Here is an 18,143-nt window from a genome sequence, read left to right on the forward strand (position 1 = left end):
ATGAGTCCTTTGACGAGATGGGGAGCAGCATCGCTAAGAGAAAGGCAAGTGTGCTGTTGAGGGTTTCCCACTGGGAGAGAAGTAGAACACCAAACGCCCCCTCCCTCCACTTTTCTGTTTTGCATCAACTCATGGGCCCTGGGCTGCCATGGATGTGTACCTCAGAGCCTTGAGGGTTCAGGAGGATGGCAGGGTAACAGGGAGAGGAGTGGCAGCTCAGGAGCCCTGCAAGGCCACTTGCCTGAACCACAGTGACTGAGGAGGCAGCCAGGGAGCCATTCTTACATTTCCCTAGGGTTGCGGCCTCCCTCCTTTCCACCCACAACACAGAGGGCCACCCCCAGGACTGTGCTTGGGGTGTGCTTTCCCCCATAGGATCTGTTCGTCAGCATCAAGCACTGGCCCAACACCCAGTCCCTAGAACTCAGGCACACCAGTCAGCATGTCCTGCGGTTGCCAACCTCAGTGGGGAGTGTTGAAGACCAATACAGGCCACATGCATGTCACATGGGTGACACCTCCCTCCTAGATACAGTCAATTCACTTTTTTCTCACCCTGTTGTCAAGGATGGGACATTAGTTTGGAAATGGATGGCGACCTCCATGTGAGATAACAGAACACGAGCCAACCCACAAGCTGGCCAGCAATTGCCAGTTCCCTCCCATATCGTGATTGTCACCTCTGGGGTCATGACCTGAGCTGAAGGCAGACACTTAACTAACTGAGCCACCAAGGAGTCCCTATAGTCCCTCCTATTTTAAGCCTACAGTGCCCATTTCCCTTTGGGTCTGTTGAAGAAACCTAACCCCTCTTCCCCTACTTCTCCCTCAGCCATAGGTACCATCTTTGAACAACTCTTTAAACAATGCTTAATGTCTTCCATTCTCCAAGGGCCCTGTTGCCTTTGTCTCTATTTTTCCATATTCAGCTATATCTCGGGTTTAGGTGAATTCCGGGAACGATAATTGCTGGATAAGAAATTCAGCCAACTGGCTTTCAGGGAGTTGCTTGTTGTTCAGTTGGTGTTTGGTGTACTGGTTTGTCTGGGTATTGGCCTGATTGTGTATCTCTTAGCTCATCAACTCCTGGTCTTTGTCCTTTGGAAGGAAGGAAAGAAGAAACGAAAGGAAGAAGAACAAAAAGAAAAGAAGGAAGAAAGAAGTAGGGAGAAAGGAAAGACCATCATCCCTGAGGTAAAACTAATTAACTGACTTAGCTGAACTCCAACGTAAAAAGGTGTCATATGGACGTGGACCGTTCCTGACACATCAAAAATCTCGGCTCTTGTGCTGAGGAGAACAATTTCTCCCAGTTCATTCTTCCTTTCTCCTTTGCTTTGCCACTGTCCATATCCAACTGCCAGACCAAAATGTGCTTTGAAAGTGCTGAGTCTCTGAGGAAAAACTGGTGGTGGACGTATGTTCTTAGAGTTTCTCCTTCACCACAAGCCAAGAAACTCAAGCATCTACAAAATACTTCACAAAGAATTGGAATGGGAAGGACTCTGATAATGACGATGGTGGTGGTGGTGGTAGTCTGGATATCAAATTATATTAAACAACTTTTTTTTAAGATTTTTTATGTACTTGGCAGAGAGATCACAAGTAGGCATAGAGGCAGGCAGAGAGAGGGGGAAGCAGGCTCCCCACCAAGCAGATAGCCCGTTGCGGGGCTCTACCCTGGACCCTGAGATCATGACCTCGGCTAAAGGCAGAGGTTTTAACCCACTGAGCCACCCAGCAGCTCCAGTCATGAACCAGTCTGTATGCTCAGCCCTGTGGATCCAGAATTGTGTAATAAAAATACAGTTTATTTATTTTTACTGAGGTATATTTGACATAGAACATTGTGTCAGTTTAAGGTGACTTGATACTTTTGTGTTGCAATATAGTTGTCATTGTACTGTTAGCTAACACCTCTATCATGTTACATAATTCTTATTTCTTCTAGTGTTGGGAGCAATTAAGATCTAGTTTCTCAGCAAGTTTAATGTTTCTGATATCGTTGTTGTCTATAATCACCATACAGTGTATTAGGTCTCCAGGACTTATTTAACTTTCAGTTACACTATGTGCCTTCGACAACACCTCTCCCATTTCCCTGCCCCCAGCCCTTGGTAACCACCACTTTATTCTGTTTTTACAAATTTGGGGTTCTTTTGGATGCCACATAGAAGGATATGGTTTAGAAGCACCCTGGTGGCTCAGTCAATTAAGCTTCTACCTTTTGATTTCAGCTCAGGTCATGATCTCAGGGATGAGATCAAGCCCTGTATTCGCCTCCAAGCTCAAGCTGGAGTCCGCTTGAGATTCTCTCTCTCTCTCTCTCTCTCTCTCTCTCTCTCTCTCTCTTTCTCTCTCTCCCTCTCCCCTTCCCTGACTTGCACATGTGCTCTTTCTCTCTTTTTCTCTCTTTCTGTCTCTAAGTAAATAAATAAAATCTTTTTTTTTTTTAAAGAAAAAAAGAGGTACCGTACGTTATTTGTCTTTCTCTGACTTATCTTAGCACGATGTCTTCAAGATCTGTCCTTGTTGTTGTAAATGGCAGAATTTCCCTAGCTGAATCATAGTCCATTGTAGCTATCTGCTACATCTTTACTCACGCATCCGTTGATGGACACTTGGCTGGTTTCCATACCTTGGCTCTTGTGAACAATACTGCCACAACCATGGGAGTACATGTCTGTCTGGTCTTTCACTGAGTACTTAGTACCGCAAGGACAGTTTTACACACTATACCTGGATTAAGTTACTCCATTTCCCAAGCATGCCAGCAGGAGCCACTATGCTCGTCCCCCCAGAGCATGAGGCCAAGAGCAGCCCAGTAGCTGCACACAGTCACACAGCTAGCAAGTGGGAGAGCAGCTTTGCAAAACTAGTGGTCCAAGTCCAGAGCCAGTCTCGTGAGCACCGCTCTGTCCTGCCCCTTCCCAGATCCTCTAGAGCCTTAGGTGTAGCCTGGGGTGGCAGTTTGGGTGGCCAGGCTGAGTGGTGAGGAGCCACAGCGAAGGGGGACTGTCTAAATCCTTTTCTCAGAATCACCAAGTCTAAGCAAGATCTTGAGACATCACTAGACCGAATCGTGTCTCCCAGATTCCACTTGCTTAGCCTCCACCCAGGATGGTACCAGCCAGACAGCCAAGCCATGAAGGCGGGGCTTGTGGTCTCTGCCGGACCATCGGTTTGTCTCCATTAGGCTTCATGTGTCTTCCTGGAAAACTCCAGCAAAAGGTCATGAGGGTGGAGGGCGCCTGGGTGGCTCAGTGGGTTAAGCCTCTGCCTTCAGCTCAGGTCATGATCCCAGGGTCCTGGGATTGAGCACGGCACCGGGCTCTCTGCTCATCAGGGAGCCTGCTTTCCCCTCTCTCTCTGCCTGCCTCTCTGCCTACCTGTGATCTCTCTGTCTGTCAAATAAATAAATAAAATTCAAAAAAAGAGAAAGGTCATGAGGGTGGAGCCCTTATGAATGGGATTAGTGCTCTTAGAGAAGAGAGCCCAGAGAACTGCCTAGCTCCTTCGACCCTGTGAGAATACAAGGAGAAGTCTGTGCCTCCAAAGATGGCCCTAGACCATACTGGTGCCCTGATCTTGGACATCCAGTCTCCAGAACTGTGAGAAGTAGATTTCTGTTGTTTGTAAGTAACCAAGTCTGTGGTATTTTGTTCCAAGAGCTCAAATGGACTAAGACACCCTCCTAAGCAGTTTGTACATCTTATTTATAGTACTGAGGCAACAAATTATTATTATTTTTTTTAAAGATTTTATTTGTTTGAGAGAGAGAGAGAGCACAAGCAGAGGGGAGGGTCGGAGGGAGAGGGAGAAGCAGGTTCCCCCCCGAGAAGGGAGCGCCTGCAGGGCTCAGTCCCAGGACCCTGGGATCATGACCTGAGCCAAAGGCAGACACTTAACCAACTGAGTCACACAGGTGCCCCGATAGTGACTACTTAGTGTACACGTAGTTATTGAGGATATCTGACATCCCAGCTAGACCATAGCCACCCTTCTCTGGGTGACGCACTGCCATCTATCTCTCTCTCATGCCTGGCCCAGTGCCTTCCAGAGAGTAGATATTGAATATATACGTAGTAAATGGATGTTGAAGACGAGGCTCAGTTATTTCAAAACCTCTTGATTTCCAAAACCCTCTGGGGAGATCTGGAAAGGAATTCAAACAACCTCCCTCAGAAGGACAGATTGTGGAAAGCCGTGCAGACAAGCCACTGAGATCACTGGTTTTGGGAGTTTTTCCTTCCACCTGGGAATTCTGGGGGATGGGCGCTTTTCCCTAAGCTGGTCACGTTTGAAACCACTCAGTCCCACTGGAAGCCCACTGTCACCTCTTCCTCCACTCTGGCCCTGATGATAAGCTCTCTGGGCTCAGGCAGCTGTTAATTTAAGGTAGCAATTAAGTGCAACCAAATTGCTCTTTAAGTACCATAAAGGAGTCAACAGGAGAGCTTTCCTCTGCCAAACAGAATGAATCCCCAAAGCCAGACGAATGCTCCGAGCTTGGCCCAAAGAGAGTTTAGCTCAGAATCAAGTGTGAGCCTACCCACAGGCCTTGGAAGTGATGAAAAAGGACATGAACTCAAAGGATCTGTGGGGTACCTCGCCTGTGTTTCTTGTCCCTGAAGCTCTTGGAAGTCCTGTGGTCCCAGTGGTGCCATCAAATCTGTGAAACAAGGAAAATCCACCTGAGTCCATTTAAACATCAAAGTGGCTTTGCTCAGCAATTCAGGAGACAGGCAGCATCCCCTCTAGCAAGTAGAAAGGAGCTCTGCTGAGCTGTGGGAAAGGGAAGGTTGTTAAAGGTGGAAAGGGAGTGGAAAAAGGAAATGATTACCAAAGAATGCCTTGTCTTAGAGGAGGTCACCTTCTTAAGGGGAACAGGAGTCAAATGGGTGAATCATCTCATTAGTGCTGACCTCCTAATTCCATGGTGACTGGTTAAAGTTTGCATTCCTGGGGGGTTGAAATGGAGGTTAGGTTAGGTGTTCAGTCTTGGTTTGCTGATGTTGGGGTTTGGTACAAGTGACCCCCTTTGGGGCATGCTGTCTCTTTTTAAACACAGTATACAAGTCTTTCACCTTCTTGGTTAAGTTTATTCCTAAATATTTTATTCTTCTTGATGTTATTGTAAGTGGAATTGTTTCTGTATTTCCTCTTCAGATTGTTCATTGCTAGTGCAAAGGAATGAAAGTGATTTCTGTGTGTTGATTTTGTATCCTGCAACTTGGATGAATTTATTAAGTCTAACATGTTAGTTGTGTGTGTGTGTGTGTGTGTGTGTGTGTGTGTGTGTGTGTACTGAATCTTTAGGGCAGTCTACATAAGATTATGTCATATGCAAGCGGGAATGATTTTTCTTCTTCCTTTCCAATTTGAATTCTTTTTTCTGCCTAATTGCTCTGGCTAGAATTTCCAATCCTGTGTTGAGTAGAAGTGGTAAAAGTGGGCATCTTTGTCTTCTTTCTGATCTTAGGGGAAAAGCATTTTGTCTTTCATCATTCAGTATCATGTTAATCAATCCTTTTTCAGAGATGACCGATATAGTGTTGAGGTGACCAATGGATTTTGTACTGCTATGGCCATCTCTAAGATGGGGTTGGATATAGACTTAGAGCCATTGCTGTTTAAAGATTTTGTTTTTATTGGCATAAAAATATTCCTAGAGGGTGGGACATGTCCATTCTTCCTCTGTGAGATGATATTAGAAGGTACATTCTAGCAGCATTTAAAGAACACCAAGTCCCACTCTTCCATGGGTAGGATTTTATTTCTCAAACAAAATCCTTTTCCAGTTCCTCTGAAGATAGCATCAAGGGTGTCTCAGTCTGGGGCTACTGCATTTTTAACAGTTATCTAACACTAAGGGATTTTCAAATTTTTTTATGAAGAGCGAGCAGATTTCGGTTTCAGTGCCTTTAGCAAATGACAGTATCTATTTAGAGTTTAACGATGTTATGTTAATTTGTATTTTTTTGCCTTTTTCTGATAAGTGGTATAGATTTCCAATTATTTAGAGCTGTGAAATAATTATAGATTAGAGGGATAAGGTTTTAATTTAAAAATAAGCATATTCAAGTAATATCCAAGAGTTGACCCTTAAAATGTCATGTCTAATGCATCAGTTTGATTAAGGACTACCTTTCTGGTACCCACAGAGGAGTTGGAAGCAGGATCTCTTCTTATCAAGCAAATGGGCTTTGCATAGGGACTGCAGATCTGTAAGGTATAGATTAAATATACGTGAACTTTAATGATACTCCAACTTCCCTAAACCCACTGAGGAAGAAGATCCCTAGTCAAAGGGGGAGTAAAGAACTATAATTTTTTATCTTCAGACTGACCATTCTAACACACGCAGTCCCCAGTGAAGCTTGTGACTTATCTGTGTCCAGGCAGTGAAGATCAGACTTTGTATCAGTGAGCCTCAGTGTGAGAGAACACTATGTAGTAGTGGAAAGAACTGAGTGGGCATCCCACTGTTTCTGGATGCCCTGGAGTACTGGCCATCAGAGTGTACCTAACCTTAATTAACGGAGGCTACGGTTCCCAGGGTGGGCCTGGCCGGGCTTAGAAACTAAGAGCAATCCTTGGGGCACCTGGGTGGCTCAGTTGGTTAAGAGACTGCTTTCAGCTAAGGTCATGATCCTGGAGTATGTGGCTACAGTCCCTCATCAGGCTCCCTGCTTAGCAGGAAGTATGCTTCTCCCTCTGACCCTCCCCACTCTCATGCACTCTCTCTGTCTCTCCCCCTCTCTCTCAAATAAATAATAAAAATAAAAATCTTTAAAAAAAGAGCAATCCTAAACATTACATAATTCTGAGAGGCAAGCACCCTCTTACATTCCAACATACAACTGGTATCTCCCCTCAAGCATCATGTGATTAAAATAACTTGCAAAGCCAGTTTTATATTTAAGGAAGACCTTTAAGCTTCAACCATGTTGGGAACTATCTGGTGACAAGTGAAAAAAACCTCTTATTAGAAAGAAGTATTAGTGTGGAGGCTCCTAGCCCCACCCCCAAAGCGACTGTCCAGGACCCCTGTATGGAGCTAGTCAGGAATAGTACCAGTGGGTGTAGCACAAAGTCACAGAAGTGTCCCTGAGTGAGGCTGAAGCAGTATGAGGCCAGGCCATCTGTTCCTCTAAGATGGACGCATCAGTCCATCTTCTCTTGATGCTGCTGAGATTCGATTCACCCAAGTCCTGCCGCTCCGAGTGGCTGATCGTCATGTGTCCTTTGAATGTTACTTGGCTGTTGACAGGGAGAGAAAGTGCTGCTTGTGTGTAACCCGTATGATGTGGATTTCACACTGAAACTCTATTTAATGAACTTTTTGGCTGTAAACATTAATCTTGAGAACTTGAGTCATGTGAACGTGCAACTGAAAACAGATCCCTTGTTAGTGAAATCTGGGATTCCATTGGCAAAGCTGAGGTTGATCTGGGGACTGCAGGGTAAGTGTTCAGGTGACCCCTGGCTTTTGGCGGGCCTCTAGAGGGAGCAGCTGGGATTGTGATGTCCCCATGGTGAAGCTCTTAGAAGGAGCAGCTGGATCCCAGGCCAACGGAGGGAATCCGTTGTGCCATCCAGCGTGTCCTTTAAGGAACTGCTCATGTGTCCTAGTCCCCCTTTTCCAGAAAACAAATCATGAACTCAGTATAAGGAATGATGAATATGTAATGATGGAGAATAGTTCTGTGATTTTGGCAGAATAAAGAAGGTAATCAGTTTCACTAGGGCAGAAATTGATTCATCTGGTTTTCTTCAGTTCTAGATAGTTTTCTATTTGTAATATAGAGGTTGTGTTAAACAACCTTCAAGGCATTCCTGTCCTCCACTCTGCCTACTCCAACCCTCCCCTCGTCTGTTCTTTGTCTTTCTCTGACTTCCACAGGTATTTACTGAGTACCTGCTTTGTGTCACCTCCTGTGCTGGGGGCAAAGGATGAACTCTGCAGGTAGCCACTAGCCTTTTGGACCTCACAACCCCGTGGGGAAGGGGGGGCGCTTGATACAAGTTAGTAGTCCTAGGAATCATTACCAGTGTTTATTGAATAAGTTCTGCATCCCACCTGCTATTCTGAATGCTTCCAATGAATGAACTCACTTAGCCCTCATAGGAACACTATGAGAAAGGGATTCTTGGTATTACCATTATACAGATGAGGAAACCAAAGTGCAAAGAGGTTAAGTAACTTGCCTGGTGTCACACAGCTGGTAACTAGAGAATCGGGAATTGGCATCAAGCAGTCTGGTTGTTGAGTCCACATTCTTTTTTTTTTTTTTTTTAAAGATTTTATTTATTTATTTGACAGACAGAGATCACAAGTAGGCAGAGAGGCAGGCAGAGAGAGAGGAGGAAGCAGGCTCCCTACTGAGCGGAGAGCCTGATGCGGGGCTCATCCCCAGAACCCTGAGATCATGACCTGAGCTGAAGGCAGAGACTTTAACCCACTGAGCTACCCAGGCGCCCCCTGAATCCACATTCTTCAACACGTGGCATATACAGCATGAGAAGGAGTGTAAAAGAAGAATTGCAAGGGTGCCAGGGGCTCCTGGAAGAGAGGCACTTTATGTTGTAATGGCGGTGATTTTGTTGTGTTTGGAGAAGAGGAAGCCAGATGTCGTGAGTAAAGGATACAGTATCTTACAGAATGAGAAAAATCCCATACAGGATACGTAGCTCTCAGGTTCTCACGAAGGCACCCAGCTACCAATGATACTGCCCGAGCCGTGACTGGATCCCCTCAGGTCCTCAAGGAAACTTCCTTTGGTCCTCATCATGGACATCCTGTTCCCTCTTCATATTTTGGGAGAAGCTGACCCTTTGGCTGCCTGCCCACTCAGGATGGCTCCCTGGTGACACCTAGCACATTCTTCTGTGTAGACAGAGAGGGTGAAGTGAACCAAAGGGCAGTTTTCCAGGACTGTCATCGCCCAAAAGGACCAAGCCTCATGCCTGCATGGGGATTCTTCTTGTAGCCCCTAATCTAGTCTTCCTCCCTGCCAGAGAGGTTTGGAGGGGATTCTGGAGAAGGTGAGCAGGAATTTCTAAGTGCCAGCAGTTGTGAGGAAGGGAAGAGAGAGCGGGAACATGTGGGGGAACTGCATGTCATTGTGCAGGAATGAGGGAGGATGCCAGAAGCAAGAGGCAAGTCTACAGGGACGGAGCATCAGAGACCACAGTGTATGGGGTCATGCACGTATGCTCCTGAGTTTGGGCTGTGTCCAGTGAGCAGCAGAACATCTAGATACTTCTGGAAAGGCCTTGTGTAACTCTTCCCACTCAGATTACTGAACATTTCCTACACACCAGTGACTTCACTAACTGCATGCATTGATTCCTTTGTTCTCCACAGTAACCGATAGTATGGGCTCTGTCATTCACCCCATTTCACAGAGGGGGAAACTGAGGAACAGCAAGATGAAGTTTGCTCAAGACCACTCATCTAGCAAGTGGTGGAGCTGGGTTTGAGCCTAGGGATTCTGCCTCCAGAGTCTGCACGTTTGCCCCATGTGCTGTGTGTCTGAAGTGGTCAGGGCGTACCAGGCTGTGGGCAGCTCAGAACCCCTGACTTCCAGTGGGCAGATTTCTGCCCATTTGTCCAGGTTTCCCTCACCTTCATGTCGAACCAGCTGAACAACTGAAAATTCCATCCCCTGCAATCGGTTTCAGAGCGTGTTTTAGCCGAGATGAATTCGAGTTTGATCTTGCAGGCCTCACGAACTCACAGAGGTATTTTAGAGATTCTCCTGCTTCTGTTGGTGACACAGTGTGTGGGGCTTATTTCCACTGACAGGCAGTTTTACCATTATTTTTTAAATTATTTGTCTCAAATAGTTCAGGCAGTGTCAATGGCAGAGATAAGAAACCTTGTAGAATAAAATGTCAGTGCAGGAAAGGAGCTAAGAATCAGTTAATCCCACCCAGGGATGGTAAACACAGGGGTGAGAAGTGGCTGGGAGCTCTTTTTGAGGACACACCTGTGGACTTCATGAGGGTGGGGGCTGTCAGCTCTCCCTACAAGCCTCAAGGTCCCTGCAAAATAGAGAACAAAGACATGCATTGTGTGCTTTCTCCTGAGTGGCATCCTTCATTTAATTTGCTTCTCACAACCTAAGGTAGGACATCTTTTCTCCATTTAAATAAACAGAAAGGAAAGCTCAGAGCGGTAACAGGATTGGCCCATGGTGACTCAGCTCGTGACTCAGAGTTGGCATTCTAAATCAAACTGAATTCTTTTTTCCCATCTTCACTGTCAAAGAGACAAAAGGAGTTGCCACCTATGAGGGTTCAGAAAATGAGACTATTATGAGCCTTCCTCCGTGACCCTGACCACCAGCCGATCTTCAGGGAGCACTTAGGCGGAGCACTGTGCACAGAGCCGAGCACTTCACGTGCGTCATTTCCTTTCATCCTCAGTCACCCTTCCCAAGGTGTTATTTTGCCTGTTCAACATCTGAAGAAGCTGACGCTCCACAGGGTGAGGCAACAAAGCTCAGGTCTGTCGGGATCCTTTACATCATGTCCTACCCATGGCCTGTTCCCTGTGGAATGGAAGCTCTCATGCGTGGATGCTTCTGAGCACAGGGAAGGGCCCTGGACTATCCCACAGTACAGCAGTTTTCACAACGTGCTTCCTGGGGCTCTGCAGGTCCAGGAAGGTGTCTTAGGAGTCAAGGTCGGGTGAAGCAATGCAGGACAGCTCTGGGATCTCGAGTCAGAGCAGCCTGAGCTGCCTCTCCCTCACTGTTACACAAACTGGGCTCCCAAAGCACATTGCACTCAGGGAAAGCATTCTACAGTGCAGCATGGTTGCAAACAAGTCAGACAGGCCTCGTTCAAGTCCTTGCTCTCCATTTGCTATCTTGAGCAAGTGACTTTGGGCAAGGTATTCCATCTCTCTGTGACTCGGGTTTATCCAGTCTGAAATGGAGAAGATAACAATAGAACCTGCTTACGGACCTCTTTTGAGAATTCAGTGTGATGACACACGCACACGTTCAGTGGGGAATAAAGACCAATAAATACCGGTTCCTCTCCCTCCCCAGGCCTTACTTTACTTAACCCCAAATGTTGCTTGGAGGAAACACTCACTTTTGAAAAAGGATGGAGAAGATTCAGAATCATTTATTCCTCTATCCAATCAACCATCCAGCTGGTTTAATTATTGTTTGAGCACCTATAGTATGCCTCTTGCTGTACCAGGGTTCGAATTCCAGAAATGAAAATGGGCACAGGGTACAGAATTCTCTGTGGTATCTGCCCATGTTTCCGTTCATCCATTTTTCCAACCATCCATCCATCCATCCATCCATCCATCCTTCCAACAAGTACTCACTGAATACCTGTGTGTCAGGTGATGTGCAGTGACCTGCCTGGGTATTTGACCCTATCTCATACTTGCTTCTAAGTTTTCTGCCTTTTCCCATACCACTCAGCTTAGAGGTCTTCTTAATCCTGGCTCTGTCACCTTAGATATCCTCCTAGAGGGCCGTGCAGCCCCCAGCATGCAGCAGGCAGACTGCTGAGAGATGGCGTGTGATGTCAGCGCCCCTAGTGGTTATGGATGTGGAGTATGCTGTGGTCCTCTTCGTAGGCACTTTGTTTACACTTTGTTGCATTGTACAACCCCTGATCTTGTTCTAAATGTCTAACGGAATACGGGAAAAAGAGTATGTTGTAAACACAGAACAAGGGGCCTCTCCAATGAGTGGGGACATAGGAAGACTGGAATGTGATCCCCAATACATGACAGAGCAGAATGACGGGTTTTGTGGCCTCCCTCTCTCCGTGTGGATATGCATGTGTATATGTATATTAGTGACACAGCCACACTAGTGTGTGGGCTTGGTAAATATCTACATGTATGACCCAGTGTATGAACGAATAAGCCCGTGTGCACAGGAGTGGAATGTGTGCATATTTGAATGTGTGTGAATGTGTATTTAGAGCATAGGTATTGTGTGCCTGCATTGATATGTACGTGTGCGTTTCTGTTTGAGCTTGCAGGTTTATGGGTGAGTGTGGACACACGAGCAGCTGTGTCCGTGAGTAAGAAAACCGTACTGCTAGTTGCCCCCCACATCCATTATTCTACTCTTGTATGTTATAGACTTTTTGCTACTTATGTGCCTTTTCAGAATCGAGATTTGCTTTGTAGTCTCCCTTGCAGCATGGTTTTGCCATGTGAGTAAGTTCTGATCAATAGGATGTGAGCAGAAATGCGGTGAAGAACCACTAGGTCATGCCTCTGAAGGGCAGGATGTGCTCTCCTCATTCCCCGTGGGTCCTCACTGCCATGGGCTGGAATGCAGGCAGGGGGGTGAGCCATCTTGGACCACATGTCAAGGGCAAACCCCACGTGTGGAAGAACAGCAACATGACGGGAGGATCCTGGGCCACACCCACTCTGGAGCCTCTTTACTGGCCCTTACCTGCTTGTTCCAGATTGTTTCATGAGACATCAAGGAGGTTCTTATTTAAGCCACTGTCCTGAGTCTCAGTAACAGAAGCCGTATGCAGTTGTATCTTTGCACCATACAATGCACGTATATCCACGCATAATTCCGGTAAAGGCAATTTCTTCCCTGTAGAGTTGGAATGTCTCCAGTTTGATATCTGCATGTTCTCCGGCTCAAAAGACTGCCTGGCATGTTGCAAAGTGTCTGGTTTATTTGGAAAGGGAAAGATGTGAGGTTGACAGTGTTGAGGAGCTAGCTGTCGGGCCATATGACATGTCCAGGAGAGGAAAAAAGGGGTGCCTTCTATTTAGAGACCTGACCACCAGTGTATGACCTTGACCAAGTCTTCCCTGACCACTTCCCACCTAGGCTGTACTTCCTTCCCGCTAGAACGAAGCAGTTGGACTATTATCCCTATAGATCCTTTCCACTTCAGAGGTTTGGAGTTGGTGGCTTTCACATTATTAGTTCTCTTGGCTTCTGGCCCCTGGAAATTCTTAGTATGTTCTCAAGAAGATGTATGCATCTGGGAAGCCTCTGGGTCTTGGTGCTTCAGGGTGTAGGCTATGGGACTGAAGACCTGGAGGCAGCCATATGCAGAAAAGCCTACAGACCTTCTGCTTCAGATGCTCTGAATGTTTGAAGACTTGCGGCCTTAGCCACAGATTATGTGTGACACAGGCATGAATTTGCTTCACAGTGTTAGGGTGCAGAAAACTTCACATTTCTTCATTTTCCTAAGTGAAATGAAATCTGGCTCTAAGCCCCCACTCCCGTGACTAGTGGGAGGGGCACTGTCTGTCATTATTAGGCTGCCTGCCCCACAATGAGATGGTATCAAATCTTCGAGCTTCTGTTGGTACCAGCAGGGGTGTGGTCCTCAGGTGTCCATTGTGGGAAGCGCTGTGTGCGGTGGCTCAGTGGAGCTGTGGCTCAGATAAGGATCCCCGTGGGCTTGAAAGTCTCATTCTTGGTCATCACACCTGGGATTCAAGTGTCACCCCATCCAAGGGGTGCCTCCTTTGGGACACTGTAAGGGAGAAGAGCACAGGTCTTCAGCACTTCAGGTCTGGCTTGCTGCACCCTCTTGGTTCTGGGAACTCCAGTTCTCAGCAAGCGTGATGTTCTCCTGTCCTCCATTCACCCACCCGCTCTTCTCTCTTTGTTCCTCTGCAGTGACCCCCACTTAATTCTGTGCTCAGTCTGACCTGCCCACTATGGACAAGAGGGACTCCTGGAATTCAGAGAAGCTCTGACCATTCCCTTCCCTCCATCCAATGACCTGCTTAGACCTTCAACTGACCCTGCCCTGGAGAAATACGATTTGAGCCTCATGTGTAATTTAAAATTTTCCTGTACTGCCCAAAAACAGTATAATAAAATGGATGAAATTTACTCTTGGAAGTATTTATTTATTTATTTATTTATTTATTGTTTTCCATAACTGAGCTCATTCACAATATTGGCATTTGAACATATAATCAGTATGAAAGTATTAATGAGATATTTTGCATCAGTTGTTCATACTACGCCATTGAACTCCAGTGTGTATTTGACACTGATGCCATGTCTCTGCTTGGATGAACCACATGTGGAGCGCTCGGCAGCCCCATGTGCTAGTGGCTCCCACACTGGACCGTGCAATCTTAGTACAATACAGCAGCAACAAAATGTGGCTGGGAGGATGGGTGAAACAGCTGAAGGGGATTAAGAGGACACTTATCATGGGCAGCACCGAGTGATGTACAGAACTGTTGAATCACTGTGTTGTACACCTGGAACTAATAGAGGGCTGCATGTTCAGTACACTGGGATGAAAGGTAATTGATGAAAAAATAAAGTGACTAATTCAGTGGCATTTAGTACATTCACAGGGTTGTGGGACCATCACCTCTAACTAGCTCCAGAACATTTTTGACAAGAAACCCTGTGCTCAGAAATCAGTTGCATTTCTCTACACCAAGAGCAAGACAGAAGAAAGAGAAATTAAGGAGTCATTCCCATTTACAGTTGCACCCAACACTATAAGATACCTAGGAATAAACCTAACCAAAGAGGCTAAGAATCTATACTCAGAAAACTATAAAGTACTCATGAAAGAAATTGAGGAAGACACAAAGAAATGGAAAAATGTTCCATGCTCCTGGATTGGAAGAACAAATATTATAAAAATGTCTATGCTACCTAAAGCAATCTACACATTTAATGCAATTCCTATCAAAATACCATCCATTTTTTTCAAAGAAATGGAACAAATAATCCTAAAATTTATATGGAACCAGAAAAGACCTCAAATAGCCAAAGGAATATTGAAAAAGGAAGCCAAAGTTGGCTTCAAGCTCTATTACAAAGCTGTCATCATCAAGACAGCATGGTACTGACACAAAAACAGACACATAGATCAATGGAACAGAATAGACAGCCCAGAAATAGACCCTCAACTCTATGGTCAACTAATCTTCAACAAAGCAGGAAAGAATGTCCAATGGAAAAAGACAGCCTCTTCAATAAATGGTGTTGGGAAAATTGGACAGCCACATGCAGAAAAATGAAATTGGACCATTTCCTTACACCACACACGAAAATAGACTCAAAATGGATGAAGGACCTCAATGTGAGAAAGGAATCCATCAAAATCCTTGAGGAGAACACAGGCAGCAACCTCTTCGACCTCAGCCGCAGCAACTTCTTCTGAACATCGCCAAAGGCAAGGGAAGCAAGGGCAAAAATGAACTATTGGGATTTCATTAAGATCAAAAGCTTTTGCACAGCAAAGGAAACAGTTAACAAAACCAAAAGACAACTGACAGAATGGGAGAAGATATTTGCAAATGACATATCAGATAAAGGGCTAGTGTCCAAAATCTATAAAGAACTTAGCAAACTCAACACCCAAAGAACAAATAATCCAATCAAGAAATGGGCAGAAGACATGAACAGACATTTCTGCAAAGAAGACATCCAGATGACCAACAGACACATGAAAAAGTGCTCCACATCACTCGGCATCAGGGAAATACAAATCAAAACCACAATGAGATATCACCTCACACCAGTCAGAATGGCTAAAATTAACAAGTCAGGAAATGACAGATGCTGGCGAGGATGCGGAGAAAGGGGAACCCTCCTACACTGTTGGTGGGAATGCAAGCTGGTGCAACCACTCTGGAAAACAGCATGGAGGTTCCTCAAGATGTTGAAAATAGAACTACCCTACTATGACCCAGCAATTGCACTGCTGGGTATTTACCCTAAAGATACAAATGTAGTGATCTGAAGGGGCACGTGCACCTGAATGTTTATAGCAGCAATGTCTACAATAGCCAAACTATGGAAAGAACCTAGATGTCCATCAACAGATGAATGGATAAAGAAGATGTGGTATATATACACAATGGAATACTATGCAGCCATCAAAAGAAATGAAATCTTGCCATTTGTGACAACGTGGATGGAACTAGAGGGTATCATGCTTAGCGAAATAAGTCAATCGGAGAAAGACAACTATCATATGCTCTCCCTGATATGAGGAAGTGGAGATGCAACATGGGGAGGTTAAGGGGGTAGGAGAAGAATAAATGAAACAAAATGGGATTGGGAGGGAGACAAACCATAAGTGACTCTTAATCTCACAAAACAAACTGAGGGCTGCTGGGGGGAGGGGGGTTGGGAGAGGGGGGTGGGGTTATGGACATTGGGGAGGGTATGTGCTATGGTGAGTGCTGTGAAGTATGTAAACCTGGTGATTCACAGACCTGTACCCCAGGGGATAAAAATACATTATATGTTTATTTTAAAAATAAATAAATTAATTTAAAAAAAAAAGAAACCCTGTGCTCATTAAGCAGTTTTCTACCCATGGCCCTTCTCTCCAGTTCCTGGCAACCCATCATCTACTTTCTGTCTCTGTGGATTATCTATTTGGGATATGTCAAATAACTGAAATCATTTGGTATATGACCTTTTTGTGACTGGTTTCTTTCACCTAGTGTAGTGTTTTCCTAATTCATCTGTGTTGACACCTGTCAGTACTTTGTTCCTCAAGTGGGGTTCCATTGTATGGATGTGCCCCATTTGTTTGTCCATTTCTCCTTTGATGGATACCCATAGTCTCTTAATCAGTTTGAAGTTTGGAGGGGCACCTGGGTGGCCCAGTGGGTGAAGTATCCAACTCTTGACTTTGGCTCAGGTCGTGATCTCGGGGTCATGGGATAGAGCTCCACGTTGGCCCCGTGTGCAGTGGGAATCTGCTTGGGATTCCCTTTCTCTCTCCTCTGCCTTTCCCCCACGTTCTTGCTCACTCTCTGTAAAGAAATAGATAAATAAAATCTTAAAAGAAAAAGAAAGCAAGAAGTTTGGCCACAAACTAACAAAATGGTGGCTTGAATACCCCCATGTTCATAGTAGCATTATTCTCAATAGACAAAAGGTGGAAGCACCCTGCATGTCCATCAGGGGATGAAAGGATAAACAGAGGTAGCTTAGACCTGCATTGGAGGATTCTGTAGTCTTAAAAAAGAAGGAAATGCTGACCCATGGTACCACATGGATGGACCTTGAGGACATTACACAAAGCGAAATAAGACAGACAAAAGAGCAAATACTGTCCAATTCCATTTATGAAATGCCTACAGTAATCTAGATAATAGAGACAGAAAGTAGCAAGGTGCTTACCGGGGACCAGAAGGAAGAGAGAACGAGGCATTCTTTCATGAGGACAAGAGTTTCAGTTTGGGAAGATGGGAAAATTGTGGAGATGTACAGTGTTGATGGTTGCACAACGATAGTCCTTGGTGCCATTTAACTGTATGCTGAGAAATGAAACGTGTTGATATGTGTATCTTGAAAACTATTTTTTTGACTCCTAGATTGATTTTATTTTTTTATTTTTTTTATGATTTTTTATTTATTTGACAGAGATCACAAGTAGGCAGAAAGACAGGCAGAGAGAAGAGGAAGCAGGCTCCCCACTGAGCAGAGAGCCCCATGCGGGGCTCGATTCCAGGACCCTGTGATCACGACCTGAGCTGAAGGCAGGGGCTTTAACCCACTGAGCCACCCAGGTGCCCCAACTCCTAGATTGATTTTAAAGAACTAGCCATTGGCTAAAGGAATTAGGAAAAAGCAAGTCTGTTTTCCCCACTCTCACAAAGGAGCTATTCCTGGATCACATTTGAGGTCATTAAATCTTCTTTGCTCACTGTTAAATTCTTTCCTTTTTTTTTTTTTTTTCTTTTTGACTAATGCTAGCTAAGGCTTATTTATCAATACAGGGGTGATAACATAATATTTTATACCCTCGCTTTATCTAAAACACAGCCATGCTCCGAATGGGCACTCCTTGAAAGAAGAATGTATGACAGGTTATAAAAGAAAATATAAGTTGTAAATCTGTGCCATCTTTTTCTGCCCCAGACCCACCTGGCTTACTACTCTCTTTTCTTACACAGTATCTGGGTGATGGTAGAAAAGGAAAACTGGAAGAAGCCAGAGAGCTGACACCAAATAGGGAAATGAGAAAAAGCAGAAAGACTGCTAGGGTTTGATTTATGCGCTAGTCTTAGGGGGCATGGAACGACAAGAACATAGACAGCCTGGGGAGAGGGGTTTGGAGTTTTGTTGTGCACTAAGGTGGTCTTTATCCCTTGGCATTTTTAGCAAACGCTG

The 18,143-nt window shown here is 45.2% G+C and overlaps 1 long non-coding RNA gene across 1 annotated transcript; it reads left to right on the top strand.

The window, feature by feature from the left end:
• The first annotated feature begins 1,160 nt into the window (after positions 1-1,160).
• Positions 1,161-13,871, top strand: LOC111145983. The gene is made up of 2 exons (XR_002640513.1): positions 1,161-1,194; positions 13,653-13,871. It is a non-coding gene; the product is annotated as an uncharacterized LOC111145983 (long non-coding RNA).
• Positions 13,872-18,143: the final 4,272 nt, after the last annotated feature.

The sequence above is a fragment of the Enhydra lutris genome, unplaced genomic scaffold (genome assembly GCF_002288905.1).
Source record: "Enhydra lutris kenyoni isolate GAN:26980312 unplaced genomic scaffold, ASM228890v2 scaffoldscaffold13, whole genome shotgun sequence".
In the NCBI taxonomy this organism is placed as follows: Eukaryota; Metazoa; Chordata; class Mammalia; order Carnivora; family Mustelidae; genus Enhydra; species Enhydra lutris.